We start from the raw sequence: 9,906 nt of genomic DNA, 5'->3' as shown, positions 1-9,906 counted from the left end.
CTGGTTGCTTAGGGACATAGCATCAGAAACTGATCAAGGGTAGGGCACTGTTTCACAGGAATATTCTATTTCCAGGTACATCCTGCATCAAAGCCCTCTGTGGGCTGCTTCATTTGAGAGCTGAATGGATCCATACTTCCAAGGTGTGTCCAGTTCCTTAACTTCCTCATCCTTCCTGGCAGATGCTCAGTTATTGTGGCTAATAAAGAAAGCTCTGCAGCTGTGGAGCTGGTGTACTCACACAGCCCAATAAATTAGTTGGATAGCACTCACACAAACGGGGAAAGAATGGGTGCTCTACCGCCATCCTGCTCCGGCACTTGGTTAGGACTGGGCTAAAAATTACTCCAAAGCAAGTATGAGAACAATAAACAATAGGTCACATACTAGTTTTTAAAAATGCAAAATTTTGGCACTTTGGATGCTCAGAGATGCTTTCTCTAACTTAGAGACAAGCAAAATCAAAAGGGCAGTAGAAACTGGCTTTTCAGCAGCCTAACTGGAAGGAGCAAGTAAGGGCCCCTTTGGGGAGTGGTAACTAAGTAACTAACTAAAGAGGTTGCAATTCAAGAAGATGAGAGAGATGGAGGAGGTCCCTGGAGGGCTGTGAGACTGATTACCAATGCATACATATGAGGCGAGTAGAAACCCAGAAGAAAGCAAGAGGTGTCAAGGGCATACCTCTGTGAGCAAGATGTGCAGAGCTGTTTGGGAAAAAATTTCTGGAAAGCCAGGCAGATTTTGATTTTTGAACAAAGACGCTGTCTCATAGTGATTATTTTGAGTATTTCCTAGAAAACAGGATGCTGCACACATTCCTGTAAATTACCAGGATTGTCACTATTGGGCTATTCTCCATTTCTCTTCCTAATGAGGACAGGCTCTCAATATTGGCTAACCACTGCTACCAAAGGCAATGAATTTCTTCTTTACATCCAAAACTGAGAAACTTACCTTCCAAGCATTTATAGAACAACAATCTCAGTAATATTTGCATGTTTTACAGCGAAATAAAACAATTTTTTTTGTCATGAGGTTCCAAAGTGTGATGTAACACATAAGATTTATTTATATGGAGAAGTTAAACCCTGAAGGTTCCCTGAGTTTTGTAAAAAGAGAACCCTGGTTCAGTTTTCCCAGTGCACTGCTTAAAAATCAATGACACTACTACATGTGTAAAGTGATAAAAGATCATGATACTGTGACTATATATTAACAGTTTCATCTGATATAATAGTTTCCTTTTGTGGTAATTTAATTCCTTGCCTTTTAAGAAAGTGTCATACTAACTACTTTCAGGAAAAATTGGCCCCAGTCTGGATACCTTTGGGCATTTTACCCAAATGGCTTGCTCTGAAAAATGAGTGATAATCTGATTAGCTTTTCCCCAAAACACAATTTTCTTTGGAAAGGAACAACCATGCTGTGTCTGAGACAGATGTGGAAAAAGTACTCACCCTTTTTCCAGAGAAAATAGAGATTGTTGTAAGCCCACCTTGCCTACCCCCTTTCAGGAATGAAACAAAATTTCTTGTTTTAAGATGAAAACCAGCCAGTTTCAATGAGGGAGTGTTATATTTGTATTTATACCAATTAAAACTGATGTGGAAATGCCAAAAAGCTTTTTTTCAAGTGCCTTTTGGGTTGCACTAAGTCCAAAGTTCTAGTACATGAACTGAACAGTATAATTTGAAATGCAGTTGTCTTTTATTTCGCACTCCATTACTTTGGCTGAAATGCAGGTCCAAAATAACACCCCTCCAAACAGTCAGAATCCTGGCTCTAAATTCCCATATTAAATTTAAGTATGGTCATTTCCCAGGTATTTGTTATGCTGTCAGCATCGTCCCTTAGCTGAACAGCCATTTTCTTCTCTCATATTTTTCTCACCCTTATAGATGTATGGTTCAGGAGGTAAAACATCTGTACTGGGGTAGACTCCATCAGTGCCTGTGCTTCCCATCAGTTTTAGTTGCTATTTTTGTTTAATGATCATGACACAAGCAGCATGAAATGTGTTGATGTCACATATTTGGGAGCATCAATAATGCAAACCAGGACTAGAATATCATTGAATCATAGAATCATAGAATTGGTTGGGTTGGAAGGGACCTTAAAAATCATCTAGTTCCAACTCCATTGTAGATGCCCATCAAATTAAATACAACAGCCTAAAATGCAAGATGCTTTCCTAAAGTCTAATGGCAGAATTTTTTGCTCTGAGAACTTTTGTTCTTTGTGCTTATGGTTGAAAACCGGTTTTTGTACGTATTTATCATACATGAACCAATAGGCCAAGGGAGCCCAGAATACATTGGGAAAGGTACAGCAGAGATACTGAGTATCTCTGTATTCCACAGTGGAACTCAAATGTTTCAGGTCTGACAGGAGTGCAGAGAAGGACTGGGACATTAAGTACTGAAGCACACATTTTGTGAAGCATTTAATTGTTAGTCTCAATCTCTGTTTTATTTTGTAATTCCCCATGCAATTACAGTATTACATCAAGGTATTAAATACTTTAAATCTGCTGAAAAAGAGTGGAAGGTGATCAGATGAGATGTTGTGATTTAATTTTAGATCTTCTCACCACTACAGTGCTTTTATTTTACTAATTTTTCTTTTTCCTCTGTACCTTTGCCAAGTGTGGAAATTAACATGAATCTCCATGTCAGTCTTCCCCTGCTGTGCAGGCAATTTTTAAACACCAGGTTGAACTGCATAAGCAAAGCAACCTTGTGCTGCAGCCAAGCTGCTTCCAAAATGTGAAGTAATTTATGTACAGCTGTACTACATTTTAAACAATGCTGTAAATATGAGAACAGCTTAAAGCTTGTATTTTAAAACTCCTCTTAGTTGGGCAGAAGAACAGCACTCCAACACTTAAGAGGAGTCAATTTTCAGATTCCTCATAAAAATTCTTAGTGACTGTGACTGAACCCTTGCAACCAAAACCTTCCTCCAAAACCAGCCCTTAGAATCTGGTGGGGTTTTTTTGGTGGGGTTTTCTTTTGTTTGTTTGTTTTTGTTCTTTGTTGGTGGTGGCGGGTTTGGGGGATTTTTGTGTGGTTTTTTGGTTTTGTTGTCATTGTTGGGTTTTTTGTTTTTTTTTTAATTTACATTTGTGGTGGGGACATACCATACCATACCATACCATACCATACCATACCATACCATACTATACCATGTCATGCTCAGCACATGAAGTGGGGGTAAGAAGAAAGGAGGGGGACTTTCAGAGTGATGCTGTCACCATTACTTGTGATTGGGTCCTGCATTCCTGGGAATGGCTGAACACCTGCCTGCCCATGGAGAGTGGTGAATGAATTCCTCATGTTGCTTTGCTTGCATGCATGACTTTTGCTTTACCTATTAAACCTTTATCTCAACCCACAGGTTTTCCTCACTTTTACCCTTCTAATTCTCTTCCCACTCTCTTCCATTGGGGAGTAGAGTGAATGGCTACACGGGTCTTCATTGCCAGCTGGGATTAAACCATGACAACCGTATTGGGAAGAGTGTAGCCAGCAAGTAAAATGAACCAGGTTTTTCTCCGTTATGTTGTAATTAAGAGGCAGTATCTGATATTCAGTTTAGGGCTTTTCAGTAAAACAAGGATCTGGACATACCAGAATGAACCCACTGGAGGGCCACCAAGATGACTAGGAGGCTAGAACACATCCCATCAAGGAGGTAAGAGAGCCGTGTTTTTTCAGTCTGCACAAGGGAAGTTTAATGGGGGCTATCCTGCTATTATAAGATCACAGGGGCAGCTTCTTCTTGATATGCCATAAAAACAGTATGACACAATGGTCCTGAGTGGAAACAAGAGAAATTTCTATTGAAACTTATAAAAAATGTTTTCACTGGAAGAGTGGTCAAACACTGAACCAAGTCGCCCATTCAGGTTGTGGAATCTCCATCTTGGAAGCTATTCTAAACTTGACTGGACAAGTTACAGGCATAGCTCCTCACACAGGTGAGAAGAAATTTGTTTGGCTTGGTGAAGAAGAAAATATGGTGTGAGCTAACAGTGGCCTGCAACTATCTGAAGGGGCAATACTGTGATGACAAATTTTTCATGCTAATTGCAGACAATTTTGCAAGATGCCATAGCAGCAATGTGCAGTGAGAGAAGTTCCAATGGGACATTACAAAAAATGTCTTTGCTAAGTGTGGTACAGGACCAGGACAGAGAGACAGACTTCATCTTTGGAGGTTTTCAAGACTGAGATAGACAAAGCTATTGCTGACCTGCTCATCTGCTGAAAAATCCTCATTCAACAAACTATTCAGCTGGACTGGATGATTTTCAGAAGTCCCTCCAACCTATAAGTTTATATTTCTGTAATTCACAGTCTCCTATACTACACTGTTATCTCTCCTGCTGTGTTCCCTGGATATCTCCATTTCCCCCCTTCCCTAGCAGTTACTCCTGCTTTTTCCAGAAAATAAGTCATCTGTTTCTGTCTGTTCTTTGCCCCTCTTTTCAGTGATTTACACCTGTTTTTTGGCTTCTCCTCCACTAGTGATCTCTTCCTTCATTTTGACCTACGGCATATGGGGTTTTGGGTCATACAACCCATTCATGCATCTCTTCTCTATGTCATCTCATTTTATAGGTGTCTGTAAATTTCAAATGCCAGCACAGCCTTCTCTCTCCCTTCCTCAGCCCTCTAGTTTCATATCACTCTTTCACCAATCCTCCAGCTGCAGTGCTAATCCTCAGATCTTTTCTTGTCTGGCAACACTTCATCAGTAGGTAATTTCCATCAGGTACCTTTTCATGATCAGAAAATAGCCTACAGCTTCTGCATCAAGTCCTTTTCATGCCTGTTCCATTTTTAGTCAGATTTTGTTCATTAAAGCAACTGTATTTCTCTGTCCCTTCCCTGGTTTTAATAGACTGTGGAGGTTTTTTTGGATGTGTCATATTGAGTCAACAACAATCTGTGTGGACATGAAAATACATAGTAACTTATGACAACTATCAAGTTTGCCTGACCTTTTAGAGACATGTGGTGTATAAATTCTGTAAGAGATCAATTCAGATCAAATTTCCCCAAATTTAAAGAGAAAACTGTACTTCCTTCATGTCACCCTATAAAAGGATTTTTTAAAACGCTCTTTATTTCTTTGCTTTTATAGTCCCTGGACTTTCCTCAACATTGGCTACTTCCATTGTTAAACCTCTGCAGTTAATGGTCCATCAGCTGTGATTAAAAGCAGAAAGCTGCAGCTGGCTCAGATGCACACCGTCTGTGTTACTCAGCTCCCCTGGAGAAGACTGTAAACTACAAACTGCAGCAAACCACGGATCCCACACACTCTAACCCAGCCAACTAGCACCAACCACTGCAACCTTCACTTGCATTTGAAATTAAGTGGGAAACTGAGAGAATATGCCACAACTTTTTTGGTATTCATTGAAGCTCCCTAGGCTGAGGAGATGTAACATGACCACGTAGCTAGAATGGATATAGCTGGTTTGGGATGTGGTAACACATGAGTAAGTGACACAAATTTCTAGTGCTGCAAACCCATCTCTGTGTCATGATTTCCATATATTTGGTGATTTTCTTTAACATACCAGTTCCTAGGGTAAGAAGACTACAAGAAAACACCAAACTTCCCAGGTTTTACACATTGAGGACATTGACTGCAGTCTTCTGCTCATGGTGTACATTAAAAAAATCTATTTACCTTGAATTACTCCCAGTCCTAAAGATCTATTTATTGAACTGCTTTGCTCATGAAAAATGGCAATCACAATATTTTATTTATGCATGTTTACTGCAATAAAATAACACAGAAAAACTTCATGCAGCACATTGTCTCAACCCACACTTATGGACATTTATTTTAGAATAGGTGGTTCAATGACAATTCAGATCTAGATAAAACATCTGAAACTTGACTCTTCTAACCATCATTCCCAGTTTTGTTTGCTACGTATTTTTATGTCTTTTTTCACTACCTTTATATTAAGAGTCTCACAACATTTTGGAATAGGACTAGAATATCCTGTCACAGCACAGAGACTATGCTGTCTGTAGAAGAAGGGAGGATTTAAATGAATTAGTGATGCTGAAACAAAGCGAAATGAAAGAGTTTTAAAATCACATTTTTTCAGTTGATGGTAGAATATAGCACAACTGAAGAATAATGTTTTTTACTGCTTGCTCACTTAGCTTTATTTTTTCTTTTATAATGAAAATGCTTGTATTAATTCAAATTTACTCCATCCTTTCTCTTTTAGTATATGCAACCCTGTGTAAACAATGACACCATCTAAGGCTGCAGATCTTTTCTATTAGCTGGATATCAGAAAGCCTTTTAAGAATATGCTGTGGTATAAGCTGCCATTTTCTTTCTGTCCTGACTTACTTTATGTTGCCTCACCACAGTTTTATGCGCTAATTTTCTGCAAATCTTTGTCTTTGAAATATGCAAACATAACTTCATCACAAAAAAGTGAGATAACATACTGACCACAGGATTCTCAGAGTGATCCTCTTAGGGCCTTGCTCCTTTACCATCATGATTTGAAAAATCTTCCATTAAAGTACAAAGAGACTCATGAAGGGCATTAGGGCTGTGATAGAAGTTTTGTCTGACCTTTTGTGGAATCAGGGGATTAAAATTAGTTCTGTAAATAAGGAGCAATCCAGATATAGATACTTGAATGAATAAATAACTTGGAGAAAAAGGGAACCATTTTGTTCAGGTTAAAGCTGAATTCTTTATGTGTTCTTTTTGCTGAGCTGATTTTCTTTTCCAAGAGAAAAGAATATATGATGGGGTAAAAACCTCAGCTTCTTTCCTTTCATACAAGATTTGCAATCAAAGGACTGAAAGAATTGGTAAAATCGGTTAAATTCAATGTAAAGGCCAAACAGTTACTTTTTGTGTGTTGCGTGCTTACAAGTATGTTTTTTTAATTCAGGGTGGTTTATCTATTTCTTCTTAGCTAATGCACAAAATGTTTAGTGGGCAGTAGGAAGTAGGAATTAGAAGACTTAAAAATGAGACAATGAACAAATTAAGATAATTCAAATAGGGAATCTCTGTTCGCACCTAACCATTGCTTTACTTCTTTTCGTATCAAGCTAATGTGGAACACAGTTATAATTTAACTCAATTCCTACATAATAAGCACATTTAATTGCACAAGAAAACGAAGCAGTGTTTTGAAAAACCTGAAAGTCTTTTAAAGCTATCTGTTTTCTGAGATGATAGTTTTAAAATTATAATATCTTCTAAATAAATAACTTTGATCAAAGAAAAACATAGGTGTTGGAGAGAGAAGACTCTGTACAGAAGACTGCTTTTATATATCCAGAATCACACAAAGCACTTCAAATTTAGTTGTCTACTCCTAAATTTGCCCTAAAGGCCACAAAATTAATTCTAAAACCTGTAGACATCTTCAAGCTATTTTATATTACTATGAGACATTAAAAGGTTTGCTACACTAACAAGACAAATACTACAAGACCAAAAATCCAGACCCAAACTATAAATTTGTATTTCTCAAATGTAAAAAGGTTCACAACAAAGCAGGCATTTGAATCAAGATTTAATTTTTAATATATCCTCACCAATCATCACCAGTCTTTATCATCTCGAAGCAGTTGGAAAGAATTTGTGGAATACACCAGTGAACCTAAGGCTATGTCTGTGCCAGTGAATTAAAAAGTATTTGTGAGTGTTCCCAGACACTGGAATATGACTGGTCTGAAATTATTAGAGCAGCCCCCAACATGCTTTTGGCCTGCACCAACTAGCTGTCTCCCAAGCAATTCCCAGGCATGGAATTGCAACATCCCACAGACCATTAGCACCAAAGGATTTGCATCCAGTCAGCCTGCTCTGAAGGCTGGCTGTGTTTGTTTACTGGGGTACTTGTGAGTCAATCCATGCCAGCTGGCTTCTGGGCCTGGGAATATTCTTGGGAACGGTTTTATTTGCTGCTATAGACATACTTCTCTCCCTTTCTCAGTAGTGCTCAGGGCAATTAGGATGCCTAAGGAAGGTAAAGACCAAGTCAATAAAGTTTCATTCCTTTAGAATTACTTTTGATAACCAAATCCCTAAGGATGAGGTTTTTCCTTTTTTTTTTAAAAAAAGCCACCTTCCCCTGTTATTTTAATCCTGCTGCAACAGATGCAACACAGAATTCAACTAAATTCAGAAATTGTTTGAGGTGCAGCTTGTTTTTTCTGTAAATTAATCACATGCAGTATGTCAGGCTGGAGTTACACTTAAAGGTAGAATATGCCAATATTCAATGCTATAAGTAACCAGAAATGAGTGCCCACCACCTCAAGTCCTGGAAGCCAAGAGAGCAGAGCATCTTGCTTCTGCAGAGTTCCTCTCTTGTTTTGGACAAATTGTTTACAGCCCAGTGCATAATGTCTAAACTGTTAGGCTACAGGATTATGCTGCTTCTCTCTACCTCCAGAACAATCTGTTTAAGCCTGCAATAAGAAGATGATGCCCCAAAGCAGACCAGATACCGTAATGGTAAAGGCAGCCCCAAAGAGATGGTGATTTTAAATACTTCCAGCTGAAGAGAGACAAAGGGGAAGGGCCAGAGGTTCTCATTTGCAGGTTGAATGCTCTAGCCATTGGGATAGAAGGTACAGTACAACCAAAGTTTACTTTGTTCCCTTCCTACTTGTAAGTACTTTCAGAGGAAATCTAGATTCTTACCTTGCAGTCTTGCTATAGACATGCAAGTCCCAAACAGAATGAGTTTTCAGACAAGCCTACATTCTACCAGTAACTCTGAGATAATTTCAAATGACTTCTAAGAACATGATGTTTCTGGGTTATCCTAACTTTGTCTAGTCCCCAAATTCTGAGCTTTGGATTCCACTCTTCTGCCCAAATCTCATAAAATTTAGTTGTGCTGTGCTGAAATTATGGACACCTAATTACTGTAATAACCCTGGCTTTTAAATCTCTGCAGTATTTACACTGCCTTGTCACTTGGGGCCAGAGTCAAAATTCCCTGGGGACTGCCTGCATGTTGATTATTACTTTGCTTCTCATCTGGAAAATCAAGATGACTCTCCAAAAAAGAAATCTGAGGCAGAGATCAGGACTGGCTCATACCTGAGCTCCTCCAGGCCATACAGACATAGCTTCAGCCAATTTGGTTCTTTGAATTCAAACACTGATTTCAGTCAGTAGAAACATAGCATGGCTTTAACTCTCCATGTGTAATATGAGGAGTAGCAGAGCTTTTCTACCTTACAGCAATCAGGAAGATAATCCATTCCCATTCTGGAGTCACTCAGGCAGTACACCACGGGACCCACACAAAACAGGCAACCAAAAAGATAGAAAGTTTTTGGGCGTGCAGAGGAGGCTGAATGATGGAGGCAGTTACGGATCACTGATTCTTAGGACAGACTCCCACTGTTCTAAATCCTAGTGAAAGCTTCTTTATGTGCACTGACTGAGTACAGCTGAAGGACAAGGTACTTGGAGCTCTGTGACACAGGAGCAGAATGGAGTAAGGTGCCAGCCAAAGCAGGCAGGCAGGGGAATTCACAGCTGGGAGATCCTGGCTGCCTTCCAGCCTTGCTCATTGCTCACATGCATAAATACATACATACATACATATATAAAATTACACACACACACACACACACATATATATATATATACATATATATACCAGAACTTTTAAAGGAATCATTATCTTACATATGTCTTCTAGATTGGCTAAGTTTTTTATCTCATGTCTTGTCATAGAATAAATCTACAGATGCCTCATCTGTGATTATCCTCATCTTCCACATAAACCACTCTGTTAAACAATCACGTTGATAGAAATTTCTATGCCTCTCTTCTCAGAAAAAAAAATTAGGACTAAATATTCCGACAGTGCAGTAG

The sequence above is a fragment of the Coloeus monedula genome, assembly GCF_965178545.1.
Source record: "Coloeus monedula genome assembly, chromosome: 1".
Taxonomy (NCBI): Eukaryota; Metazoa; Chordata; class Aves; order Passeriformes; family Corvidae; genus Coloeus; species Coloeus monedula.
The sequence above is the reverse complement of the archived record's forward strand: the minus strand, read 5'-3'. Positions refer to the sequence as shown.